The 13,996-nt window shown below is 45.3% G+C and overlaps 1 long non-coding RNA gene across 1 annotated transcript in view; it reads right to left on the bottom strand.

Annotated features, from left to right (window-relative positions):
* LOC120992441 overlaps positions 1 to 13,738 on the bottom strand; it is a 43,408-nt gene extending 29,670 nt beyond the window's left edge. Inside the window, exon 1 of the long non-coding RNA XR_005776977.1 lies at positions 13,440 to 13,738. This is a non-coding gene — a long non-coding RNA (uncharacterized LOC120992441). The remainder of the gene's footprint in view (positions 1 to 13,439) is intronic.
* Between the last annotated feature and the right edge of the window lie 258 nt (positions 13,739 to 13,996).

Here is a 13,996-nt window from a genome sequence, read left to right as displayed (position 1 = left end):
GGGGCATGGTGAGAGCAGGACAGGAGGGGGCATGGTGAGAGCAAGACAGGAGGAGGCGTGGTGAGAGCAGGACAGGAGTGGGTGTGGTGAGAGCAGGACAGGAGGGGGTGTGTTGAGAGCAGGACAGGAGGGGGCATGGTGAGAGCAGGACAGGAGGGGGCATGGTGAGAGAAGGACAGGAGGAGGCGTGGTGAGAGCAGGACAGGAGGAGGCGTGGTGAGAGCAGGACAGGAGGGGGCATGGTGAGAGAAGGACAGGAGGAGGCGTGGTGAGAGCAGGACAGGAGGAGGCGTGGTGAGAGCAGGACAGGAGGGGGCATGGTGAGAGAAGGACAGGAGGAGGCGTGGTGAGAGCAGGACAGGAGGGGGCGTGGTGAGAGCAGGACAGGAGGGGGTGTGGTGAGAGCAAGACAGGAGGGGAAGTGGTGAGAGCAGGACAGGAGGGGGCGTGGTGAGAGCAGGACAGGAGGGGGCATGGTGAGAGCAGGACAGGAGGGGGCATGGTGAGAGCAGGACAGGAGGGGACGCGGTGAGAGCAGGACAGGAGGGAGCATGGTGAGAGCAGGACCGGAGGAGGCGTGGTGGGAGCAGGACAGTAGGGGGCATGGTGAGAGCAGGACAGGAGGGGGCATGGTGAGAGCAAGACAGGAGGAGGCGTGGTGAGAGCAGGACAGGAGTGGGTGTGGTGAGAGCAGGACAGGAGGGGGTGTGTTGAGAGCAGGACAGGAGGGGGCATGGTGAGAGCAGGACAGGAGGGGGCATGGTGAGAGAAGGACAGGAGGAGGCGTGGTGAGAGCAGGACAGGAGGAGGCGTGGTGAGAGCAGGACAGGAGGGGGCATGGTGAGAGAAGGACAGGAGGAGGCGTGGTGAGAGCAGGACAGGAGGAGGCGTGGTGAGAGCAGGACAGGAGGGGGCATGGTGAGAGAAGGACAGGAGGAGGCGTGGTGAGAGCAGGACAGGAGGGGGCGTGGTGAGAGCAGGACAGGAGGGGGCATGGTGAGAGCAAGACAGGAGGGGGCATGGTGAGAGCAAGACAGGAGGGGAAGTGGTGAGAGCAGGACAGGAGGGGGCGTGGTGAGAGCAGAACAGGAGGGGGCATGGTGAGAGCAGGACAGGAGGGGACGCGGTGAGAGCAGGACAGGAGGGAGCATGGTGAGAGCAGGACAGGAGGAGGCGTGGTGGGAGCAGGACAGTAGGGGGCATGGTGAGAGCAGGACAGGAGGGGGCATGGTGAGAGCAAGACAGGAGGAGGCGTGGTGAGAGCAGGACAGGAGTGGGTGTGGTGAGAGCAGGACAGGAGGGGGTGTGGTGAGAGCAGGACAGGAGGGGGCATGGTGAGAGCAGGACTGGAGGAGACACGGTGAGAGCAGTACAGGAGGGGGCACGGTGAGAGCAGGACAGGAGGGGGCGTGGTGAGAGCAGGACAGGAGGAGGCGTGGTGAGAGCAGGACATGGAGGGGGCATGGTGAGAGCAGGACAGGAGGGGGCGTGGAGAGAGCAAATCAGGAGGGGGCACGGTGAGAGCAGGACAGGAGGGGGCGTGGTGAGAGCAGGATAGGAGGAGGTGTGGTGAGAATAGGACAGGAGGGGGCATGGTGAGAGCAGTACAGGAGGGGGCGTGGTGAGAGCAGGACAGGAGGGGCGTGGTGAGAGCAGAACAGGAGGGGGCGTGGTGAGAGCAGGACATGGAGGGGGCATGGTGAGAGCAGTACAGGAGGGGGCGTGGTGAGAGCAGGACAGGAGGGGGCATGGTGAGAGCAGGACAGGAGGGGGCGTGGTGAGAGCAGGATAGGAGGAGGCGTGGTGAGAGCAGGACAGGAGGGGGGATGGTGAGAGCAGGACAGGAGGGGGCGTGGTGAGAGCAGGACAGGAGGGGACGTGGCCGCCAATAGCAGGAAGACCATAGCAGAAGATATATTAGTGTCTTATCTCCCTACTTTCTTTATAGTTTTAATAAGTGTTAACAGAGTGGCCAACCCCTTTAAGCTACTTCAACTATTCCTGTTAATTTCAGAACTGCTATTATTTTTATTTAGTAATAGAATAATGAGCGAGCACTCATGCACTTGGCAACCAGATTGACATGTGCAGAAAATATTTATTAAATCCCCATAAAATACAAGTAATAAAATTTATAAGAACAATGTAGCAATAATATACAACATTACAGTCACATATATTGTGGTAGATATGATCGACACTATATTCATATGACTCAATAGTGTCGATAAATTCAATAATATATATCACACCAAAAAACTTCAAGTATATGCTGTTATTTGGGAAAGAGGGGGTATTATCTTCTAGCGCTCTATCCCAATTTGGGAAACTGAATGTCACTGAAAATGTTGTAGGTGTATTCACTGGGAGCGCAACATGTTCATAAAGTGTCCACAGGAATCCTGATAATGTGAAAAGTCTCTTATAGCATATCCTTTTAAGGTCGATATGAGCTTTGAATTGAAGAAAACTTTAAATCGATATTTGGCTTACCGTCTAGCGTCTGCTGTCTCCCTATTGCTTCAATGGAGCTTTAAATATTTCACTTTTTTGGCAGATTTTCCATTTTAATCCAATTTTTTCTTTAACACATCGATGGTTAACAGCCAAACAAAACTCAATATTTATTACCCAGATTCTGCGGTTTACAGAAACACCCCACATGTGGTCATAAACTGCTGTATGGGCACACGGCAGGGTGCAGAAGAAAAGGAACTCCACATGGTTTTTAGATGCCATGTCCCATTTGAAGCCCCCTGATGCACCCTTACAGTAGAAACTCCCAAGAAGTGACCCCATTTTGGAAACTAGGGGATAAGGTGCCAGTTTTATTAGTACTATTTTTGGGTACATAAGATTTTTTGATCATTCATTATAACACTTTATGGGGCAAGGTGACCAAAAAATTGGTTGTTTTAGCACAGTTTCTATTTATTTATTTTTACAGCGTTCACCTGAGGGGTTCAGTCAAGTGACATTTTTATAGAGCAGATTGTTACGGACGTGGCGATACCTAATATGTATACTTTTTCTCATTTATTAAAGTTTTACACAATAATAGCATTTTTGAAACAAAAAAATTATGTTTTAATGTGTCCATGTTCTGAGAGCTATAGTTTTTTTTATTTTTTGAGAGAAGTAAGGTGACAAAAATTGCTTGTTTTGACACCGTTTTTTTTTTTACGGTGTTCATCCGAGGGGTTAGGTCATGTGATATTTTTATAGAGCTGGTTTTTACGGACGCGGAAATACCTAATATGTATACTTTTTTTATTTGTTTCACTTTAACACAATAATAGCATTTTTGAAACCAAAAAAATGATGTTTTAGTGTCTCCATGTTCTAAGAGCTATAGTTTTTTTTATTTTTTGAGAGATTTTCTTATGTAGGGGCTCATTTTTTGGGGGATGAAGTGACGGTTTTATTGGTACCATTTTGTGGGACATACGCGTTTTTGATCACTTGGTGTTGCACCTTTTATGATGTAAGGTGACAAAAATTGCTTGTTTTGACACAGTTTTTTTTTTTTTTTTTTACGGTGTTCACCCGAGGGGTTAGGTCATGTGATATTTTTATAGAGCTGGTTTTTACGGACGCGGCAATACCAAATATGTCTATTTTATTTTATTTTTTCTATTTTTAAAATTTTATTTTTATTCCTTACTTGGGGACTTTTTTTTTTTACATGTGAAACTTTTTTTATTTTATTTTTTCAACCCTTTATTTTTTATTTTTTTATTTTACACTTTTTGTCCCCCATAAGGTCATACAAGACCTCTGGGGGACATTTACTTCACTTTTTCTTTATTTTTTCACTGTTGATTTCTCCTGTAACTGGGGCTGACATAGTAGCCCCAGTTACAGTGGAAATACACCCCTAGAGAGGCTGTACAGCATAATTCTGCGCTGTATAGCCTCACAGCAGGGCTGATCGAGGTCTCTGAAAGACCTCACACAGCTCCTGCACTCTCCGGTCCCGGCGGTCACATGACCGCCGGGCCGGAACAGGAAGCGCATAGCGCTTTCTGCTCTGCATACACAGCGCTCGGTGTGCGCTGTGTATGCAGCGATCCAAAAGGCAGGGACACCTGGGAACTGTCCCTGCCTTCTCGCTGGGTTGCCCTGCTGTCACTGACAGCGGGCAACCCGATCAGCAGCTGCACGATTAGCGTGCAGCTGCGATCTCTGAAAGGACGTTTTAAAACGTCCATTAGGAGATAGAGATCAACCTCCCGGACGTTTATAGTCTATGGGCGGACGGGAGGTGGTTAAATTTCGATTAATAACAAAAAAAGTAAAAATGTCAGCAGCAATGAAATACCACCAAATGAAAGCTCTATTAGTGAGAAGAAAAGGAGGTAAAATTCATTTGGGTGGTAAGTTGCATGACTGAGCAATAAACCGTGAAAGTAGTGTAGGTCAGAAGTGTAAAAAGTGGTCTGGTCATTAAGGGTGTTTAAGCCATGGGGGCTGAGGGGGTTAATAAATATTTTCTGCACATGTCAATCTGGTTGCCAAGTGTATGAGTGCTCGCTCATTTTCCTATTACTACATTTGCCTTTTAAGAGAGGGTGGGGTGATTCCCTCCATATGAGCTTGCAGCACCATACCCTAACTACTTGCTAGTGAGCCACCACAACCTACCACTATTATTTTTATTTATTTACTCACTTACATAGCGCTACTATATTCTGCAGCGCTTTACAGACGTTAACATCAACCTGTCCCCAATGTGGCTCACAATATAAGTTCCTTATCAGTATGTCTTTGAATTGTGTGAGGAAACCCAGAGCGTTTCCAGAGGAAACCCACAGAAACACAGGGAGAACATACAAACTTCATATAGATGTAGTCTTTGGTTGGTTTAGAACCGAGATCCCCTGCGCTGCAAGGCACCAGTACTAACAGTATTATCCTGATATTAATTGTAGTTGGCAGGATATGTACCTGCATGGGGAAATCCCAATGGATTTCTAGTCTGGTTTCTAGTCTAGTGCTACTACTAATTCTACTACTACTAATTTTACTACTAGTACCACTAGTTTGGATATTGCTACTTATGCTAATTATTTTGCTACTACTACTGATACTACTACCACTGCTGCTACTACTAGTTCTACTACTACTGCTACTCTGTAGTTCTACTATTGCTGCTGCTACTACTACTGCTACTACTACTGCTACTACTACATGTACCACTACTGCTACTATTAGTAGTTCTACTATTGCTACTTTTACTACTACCAGTTTTTCTACTACTACTCCTGCTGCTAGTTTCCCTCCTACTACTGTTACTACTATTACTGCTACTGCTATTACTACGTGTACCACTACTGCTACTATTAGTAGTTCAACTATTCCTACTACTACTGCTGCTACTACTACTACCAGTTTTACTACTACTACGAATGATTATTTTACGAATTGTCTTCTTGAGCCAACCGTATTAAGAAATGGTGTTCCTTTTAATTTAAATTAATATCTATTAACACCTCGTCATTTTGAGGTTCAATATTTTGTGTTGACTCCTTTTGGAAAATTACTTTCTAGATGTAGAAGATCCCTTCCATTATTTTTTTTAAAAATATATTCAAGTCTTCACAAAGGCTTAAATTTATATTTTAAAATTCAGGCTAGCCACCAGGAGTGGGAGCTTAGAAACTTACTGAAGACTGCTGCAGGCAAATCTGAAGAGTAGACATTGACATCAAGACATGGGAAGGGTAATAAAGGGATTTGTTTTTTAAGGAATTTTATTTAGTTGAACGGGACACTGTGGTTTGGCGGGGAGCGGGGGCCCCTTTTTCCCGGCACTGCTCTAAGCGGACTCTATAAACAGTCTTGGATTTATGATAACTTCCTCCCCGCTGTCATGTGCTATCGTGTGGTGCTTTTCACATTATTGTGGATAGCTTTTGCACTTTTTTAGGCTAACTGCTTTTTAGGCTAACTGGCGTGGCAATCCCATTCATTTCTATGGGATCACCGCTACTCTGCGATTCTGGCCACGGCAGCTGTCATCGCGTAGCCTTAGGCCTGTTTCACACTTGCGTTGTGGTTTTTCAGTTTTGAGATCCGGCAGAGAATCCCAAAAACAGAATTAAGCAGATCCATGCCATTTAATGCGTCCGGATTCAGTTGTATTAAATCTAAACTGAACGAACCAGATCCAGTAGGAAAATCATTGTAAGTGAATTGGCGCTAGATCAGTTTTTTTCACTAACAAAAAAAAAAAACAGATCCGGTACAATTATATTGATTTTCATGCCAGAACCTGTTTGTTCCGTTTTGTAGACAGGACACAAAACTGCTGCAAGCAGTCAAAAAACGCAACAATATGGAACGGAATGCATCCTGATCAGTTCTGTCCCCATTGACAATAAATAGGGACAAAACTGATCTGTTTTGGCCCGGTTCTCAGATCCTCTGATGGATCTGAATACAGGAAAGCAACAAGGGAATTTACAGTCAGGTCCATAAATATTAGGACATCGACACAATTCTAACATTTTTGGCTCTATACACCACAACAATGGATTTGAAATGAAACAAACAAGATGTGTTTTAACTGCAGACTGTCAGCTTTAATTTGAGGGCATTTACATCCAAATCAGGTGAACGGTGCAGGAATTACAACAGTTTTATACGTGCCTCCCACTTGTTAAGGGGCCAAAAGTATTGGGACAATTGACTTCTCGGCTGTTCCATGGCCAGGTGTGTGTTATTCCCTCATTATTCCAATTACAATGAGCAGATAAAAGGTCCAGAGTTCATTTCCAGTCTGCTATTTGCATTTGGAATCTGTTGCTGTCAACTCTCAAGATGATATCCAAAGAGCTGTCACTATCAGTGAAGCAAGCCATCATTAGGCTGAAAAAACACAACAAACCCATCAGAGAGATAGCAAAAACATTAGGCGCGGCCAAAACTACTGTTTGGAACATTCTTAAAAATAAGGAACGCATCGGTGAGCTCAGCAACACCAAAAGACCCGGAAAACCACGGAAAACAACTGTGGTGGATGAACAAATAATTTTTTCCCTGGTGAAGAAAACACCCTTCACAACAGTTGGCCAGATCAAGAACATTCTCCAGGATGTAGGTGTAAGTGTGTCAAAGTCAACAATCAAGAGAAGACTTCACCAGAGTGAATACAGAGGGTTCACCACAAGATGTAAACCATTGGTGAGCCTCAAAAACAGGAAGGCCAGATTAGAGTTTGCCAAACGACATCTAAAAAAGCCTTCACAGTTCTGGAACAACATCCTATGGACAGATGAGACCAAGATCAACTTGTACCAGAGTGATGGGAAGAGAAGAGTATGGAGAAGGAAAGGAACTGCTCATGATCCTAAGCATACCACCTCATCAGTGAAGCATGGTGGTGGTAGTGTCATGGCGTGGGCATGTATGGCTGCCAATGGAACTGGTTCTCTTGTATTTATTGATGATGTGACTGCTGACAAAAGCAGCAGGATGAATTCTGAAGTGTTTCAGGCAATATTATCTGCTCATATTCAGCCAAATGCTTCAGAACTCATTGGACGACGCTTCACAGTGCAGATGGACAATGACCCAAAGCATACTGCAAAAGCAACCAAAGAGTTTTTTAAGGAAAAGAAGTGGAATGTTATGCAATGGCCAAGTCAATCACCTGACCTGAATCCGATTGAGCATTTCACTTGCTGAAGACAAAACTGAAGGGAAAATGCCCCAAGAACAAGCAGGAACCGAAGACAGTTGCAGTAGAGGCCTGGCAGAGCATCACCGGGGATGAAACCCAGCGTCTGGTGATGTCTATGCGTTCCAGACTTCAGGCTGTAATTGACTGCAAAGGATTTGCAACCAAGTATTAAAAAGTGAAAGTTTGATTTATGATCATTATCCTGTCCCATTACTTTTGGTCCCCTAACAAGTGGGAGGCACATATGCAAACTGTTGTAATTCCTGCACCGTTCACCTGATTTGGATGTAAATACCCTCACATTAAAGCTGACAGTCTGCAGGTAAAGCACATCTTGTTCCTTTCATTTCACATCCATTGTGGTGGTGTATAGAGCCAAAAATGTTAGAATTGTGTCCATGTCCCAATAGTTATGGACCTGACTGTATGTACAGCCCTCAGTTTGCTGAACATTTCCTATAATTTTCTATAGAATATTGTTAATTTAGGCTACTTTCACACTAGTGTTTTTTGGGGATCCGTCATGGATCTGCAAAAACGCTCCCCTTACAATAATACACTCGCATGCATCCGTCATGAACGGATCCGTTTGTATTACAGTATCTGTAACATTGCCAAGACGGATCGTCATGAACTCCATTGAAAGCCAATGGGGGACGGATCCGTTTTCTATTGTGCCAGAGAAACCCATTAACTTAGGCTCTTTTTCACACGACCGTATGGTTTTGCGGTCCGTTCCGTTTCCGTATGGTTTCCATTTGTGATCCGTTTTGTGCAGATCGCAAACGGAAACAGAAGGATACAATAATGTTTTAACAGTAAGTACATAAAAAAATTTGGCTGGGCATAAAATAAAAAATAAAAATAAATGATTTTCGGGCAATAATATCTTTGATATTTGATGTTCTATCTTTGAACAGAAAAACTGAAATACGGAAACGGAATGCATACAGAGTACATTCAGTTTTTTTGTGGATCCGTTGAAATTAATGGTTCCGTATATGGATCGTATACAGAACGCAAAAAAACGGTAAACGAAAAGAAAAAACGTTTGTGTGCAAGAGGCCTGGACGGATCCGTTTGGCTCAGTTTCGTCAAGCGGACAACGCTGAATGCAGCCTCCAGAGCAGAATGGTGACTGATCGGAGTCAAACTGATGCATTCTGAGCGGATCCTTTTCCATTCAGATTGCATTAGGGCAAAACGGATCCGTTTTGGACCGCTTGTGAGAGCCCTGAACGGATCTCATAAACGGAAACCAAAACGCCAGTGTGAAAGTAGCCTTAGTTATGTGAGATCATATACATTTGTAGGACAGGACACGTCTCATCATTTTTGCGGGGTCACGGAACGGAGCAACGGATGCGGACAGCACATGGAGTGCTGTCCGCATCTTTTTCGGACCCATTGAAGTGAATGGTTCCGTATACGGAATGCAAAAACGGCCCCTATACAGAATGCAAAAAACTTTGTGTGAACGAGGCCTTGGCCAGGGCACCAATTTAAGTCAGAATCAGCCAGTTAGTTTATTCAGCAGCTACCCATAGGAGTGTGTGCGGTGTGATTGAATTCGAGTGATTGCAGGTCTGACAGCTATTGATATAGTGTGAGACAAGTCCGCCCTGCTGTAAAACATATGTAAACTAGTGAAGCAACTGATTCATGACTTTAATTGGTAGCCCTTAGTACAGAGTCCGCCATGTTCTGTATTTACGGCATCAAAAAATCCGTGAATTCATTGACCTCTGTTCGCGAGTCTGTTAGAGACACTGCCTATGAATCGGTTGGTGGGCAGTGAATGAACTGGCTCACGGGCAATACTGTACAGATTGCTGAGGGGCGAGAGGAGATCGTGCACGTCTCCACCGCCCTCACAGCGGACAATTCAAGGGCACATTGGAGTGGCAGACAAGGTGTTGGCCGTTTTAATCACATTAATAAAAGTGACGTTTTAAATTCACTATAAACCTGGGTCAAGTAAGGATAAGAGCCTCCTTGGCTTTAATTAAAATTTTGTAGGTAATGCACCTTTACCCAGGCTAGGTCCTTATTGGTAAACAGTTACAGTCCTGGGGATAAATAGATGATGGGAGTGATCTCTGTACTCACTCCTGATATATTTATACATAGTAATTAGATCTCCCCTCAGTCGTCTTTTTTCTAAAGTGAATAACCCTAAGGCCTCATGCACACGAACGTATTTTTTTGCGGTCCGCAAAAACGGGTCCCGTTTTTCCGTGATCCGTGACCGTTTTTTCGTCCGTGGGTCTTCCTTGATTTTTGGAGGATCCACGGACATGAAAAAAAAGTCGTTTTGGTGTCCGCCTGGCCGTGCGGAGCCAAACGGATCCGTCCTGAATTACAATGCAAGTCAATGGGGACGGATCCGTTTGACGTTGACACAATATGGTGCCATTTCAAACGGATCCGTCCCCATTGACATGTAAAGTCTGGAGTCCCTTTTACACCATCAGATCGGAGTTTTCTCCAATCCGATGGTATATTTTAACTTGAAGCGTCCCCATCACCATGGGAACGCCTCTATGTTAGAATATACTGTCGGATATGAGTTAGATCGTGAAACCTAATTTCCGACAGTATATTCTAACACAGAGGCGTTCCCATGGTGATGGGGACGCTTCTAGTTAGAATATACTACAAACTGTGTACATGACTGCCCCCTGCTGCCTAGCAGCATCCGATCTCTTACAGGGGGCCGTGATCAGCACAATTAACCCCTCAGGTGCCGCACCTGAAGGGGTTAATTGTACTATCATATCCCCCTGTAAGAGATCAGGGCTACCAGGCAGCAGGGGGCAGACCCCCCCCCCCTCCCCAGTTTGAAGATCATTGGTGGCCAGTGCGGCCCGCTCCCCCCCTTCCTCCCTCTATTGTAATAATTTGTTGGTGGCACAGTGTGCGCCCCCCCCCCCTTCCTCCCTCTATTGTAATAAATCGTTGGTGGCACAGTGTGCGCCCCCCCCTTCCTCCCTCTATTGTAATAAATCGTTGGTGGCACAGTGTGTGCCCCCCATCGCCCCCCCCTCCCTCTATAGCATTAACAACATTGGTGGCCAGTGTGCGGCCTCCCATCTCCCCCCCCCCCCGATCATTGGTGGCAGCGGGTTACTAGCAATAGTACAATAGTAAAAGATTCATACTTACCTGGGAGCTCCGATGTTCGTGTCCGGCCGGGAGCTCCTCCTACTAGTAAGTGACAGTTCATTTAGCAATGCGCCGCACAGACCTGTCACTTACCAGTAGGTGGAGCTCCCGGCCGGACACGAACATCGCAGCAGCAGCCAGCAGCAGGTAAGTATGAATCTTCTACTATTGTACTATTGCTAAGTAACCATGGCAACCAGGACTGTAGTAGCGTCCTGGTTGCCATGGTTACCGATCGGAGCCCCAGCGATTAAACTGGGATTCTGATCGGAACTCCGCTGCCACCAATGATGGGGGGGGGGGTGGGAGGCCGCACACTGGCCACCAATGTTGTTAATGCTATAGAGGGAGGGGGGGCCGATGGGGGGTGCACACTGTGCCACCAACGAATTATTACAATAGAAGGAGGGAGGGGGGGCGCGCACACTGTGCCACCAACAAATTATTACAATAGAGGGGGGGGGCCGCACTGGCCACCAACCTATTATTACAATAGAGGGGGGGGGGGCCGCACTGGCCACCAATAATATTCAAACTGGGGAGGGGGGGGAGGGTCTGCCCCCTGCTGCCTGGCAGCCCTGATCTCTTACAGGGGGCCGTGATCAGCACAATTAACCCCTTCAGGTGCGGCACCTGAAGGGGTTAATTGTGCTGATCACGGCCCCCTGTAAGAGATCGGGTGCTGCCAGGCAGCAGGGGGCAGTCTTGTACACAGTTTGTAGTGTATTCTAACTAGAAGCGTCCCCATCACCATGGGAACGCTTCTGTGTTAGAATATACTGTCGGTTCTGAGTTTTCACGAAGTGAAAACTCAGCTTTGAAAAAGCTTTTATGCAGACGGATCTTCGGATCCGTCTGTATAAAAACTAACCTACGGCCACGGATCACGGACACGGATGCCAATCTTGTGTGCATCCGTGTTCTTTCACGGACCCATTGACTTGAATGGGTCCGTGAACCGTTGGCCGTGAAAAAAATAGGACAGGTCATATTTTTTTCACGGCCAGGAAACACGGATCACGGATGCGGCTGCAAAACGGTGCATTTTCCGATTTTTCCACGGACCCATTGAAAGTCAATGGGTCCGCGAAAAAAAACGGAAAACGGCACAACGGCCATGGGTGCACACAACAGTCGTGTGCATGAGGCCTAATGCTGATAATCTTACTGTAGTTCCCCCATTCCAGTTATTACATTAGTTTCCCTCCTCTGGACCCTCTCCAGCTCTGCTATGTCTGCCTTGTTCACTGAAGCCCAGAACTGTACACAGTACTCCATGTGTGGTCTGACTAATGATTTGTAAAGTGGTAGGAATATGTTCTTATTAGGAATATGTTCTTATCACGGGCATCTATGCCCCTTTTGATGCAACCCATTATCTTACTGGCCTTGGCATCTGGTAAATCAGACTGTGTGCCTTAAGAGGTTTAAAGGTTATAATCTTGTCATTATTATTTTCAGAAAGAAAATTTAGAATAGTTTAGCAAAACTTGTCAACCAATTAAAAATCATCCATATATTAGTACAGGGATCAGCAACCTTTGGTATTTCCGCTGCTGTGAAACTACTACTCCCAGCATGGATAAGTATTTGGCTGTACTTGTAACTCCCACCGAAGTGAAAGGAGGCGTCTGGGAGTTGTAGTTTCAGAACAGCTGGAGCGCCGGAGTTTGCTGATTCCTGCATTAGTACTTTGCACCTTGTTGTTTGCAGATTTTCTTAAATTGCATGTTTTTGTTTCTTTTTGTGCAACTCTTGGTATTGGTGTTTTTGTTACATACATCCCCTTACTAAGTAAGGCCTCCTGCACACGGCTGTTTTTTTTTACCGTTTACTGGCCGTTTTTTGTGTTCCGTATACGGTCCGTATACGGAACCATTCATTTCAATGGTTCCGCAAAAAAAAACGGAATGTACTCCGTATGCATTCCGTTTCCGTATTTTCGTTTTTCCGTTCCGTTTTAACATAGAACATGTCCTATTATTGCCCGCAAATCATGGTCCGTGGCTCCATTCAAGTCAATGGATCCGCAAAAAAAACGGAACACATACGGAAATGCATCTGTATGTCTTCCGTTTCCGTTCCGTTTTTTCCTGAACCATCTATTGAAAATGTTATGGCCAGCCCAATTTTTATCTATGTAATTACTGTATACTGTATATGCCATACGGAAAAACGGAACGGAAAAACGGAACAGAAACGGAAACACAACGGAAACAAAAAAGGGAACAACGGATCCATGAAAAACGGACCGCAAAACACTGAAAAAGCCATACGGTCGTGTGCAATAGGCCTAAGGGACAGTTTGCTATAAGAAGCTAGTTAAAATGTGACAACCAATTTAGTGGTAGATGTAGTTGTCACTTTCATCAATTACTTCCATAAAGGAATCTGAAAATATCAATGTTCTCAATGTGAAATAATAGAGGCTACATTTAATGGGTGTATCTGTTGGAACTTCTGATTTACCATTAGATCTAAGTACTGTGTAGAACTGCTGGCTAGATACTGCTGATGTCGAAGCAGAACAGCTAGAAGCCAAGCTGTTCTTGTGGCATATCAAGCTGGTGGGCAATCCAGTAGTACTCACCAGTGAAAATGGTTGTATCTGGGGTCAACTCAATACCTTTATACTTGTTAAAAAATCCAAAATCAGGATGAGGAACTCATTGGACATCCTATCCATCAACAGACAGATCCACAATCATGGTACTTGGCATCTCAGGAGACTTCTAGTGCTTGTACTATATGTTGGTTCATGAGTGAAGAAACTCTTGAAAAAGTAAGTCATGAACGTAAGGACATTCATAGAAGGCAGATTCTTCCGTGAAAAGAGTCTTCTGTACATCCACGTCATCCAAATCAAGGTGTTCTCAGATTAATGTCAATGTTCATAATTAGGGCTGAAATATCATCTTACAATTAATGACTTGGTTCCAAATACAGGTGAGCAAAGAATTTTCTCAAAGTGGGTGTGGGCCTGTAATTTAGCAGCATATGCCTAGCTGGAAAAACGGGTTTGGGTGGCATCTTTATCACCACTGTAAAAGTGTGTAAAGTTGTGCAAACTTAAATTCTTGACATTGTGAAGGTTTAATTAAAGTTGATGGCCTTGATTTATCATGCCTTCGCTCCAGAATTCTGGCA

The sequence above is a fragment of the Bufo bufo genome, chromosome 1 (genome assembly GCF_905171765.1).
Source record: "Bufo bufo chromosome 1, aBufBuf1.1, whole genome shotgun sequence".
In the NCBI taxonomy this organism is placed as follows: domain Eukaryota; kingdom Metazoa; phylum Chordata; class Amphibia; order Anura; family Bufonidae; genus Bufo; species Bufo bufo.
The sequence above is the reverse complement of the archived record's forward strand: the minus strand, read 5'-3'. Positions and strand labels throughout refer to the sequence as shown.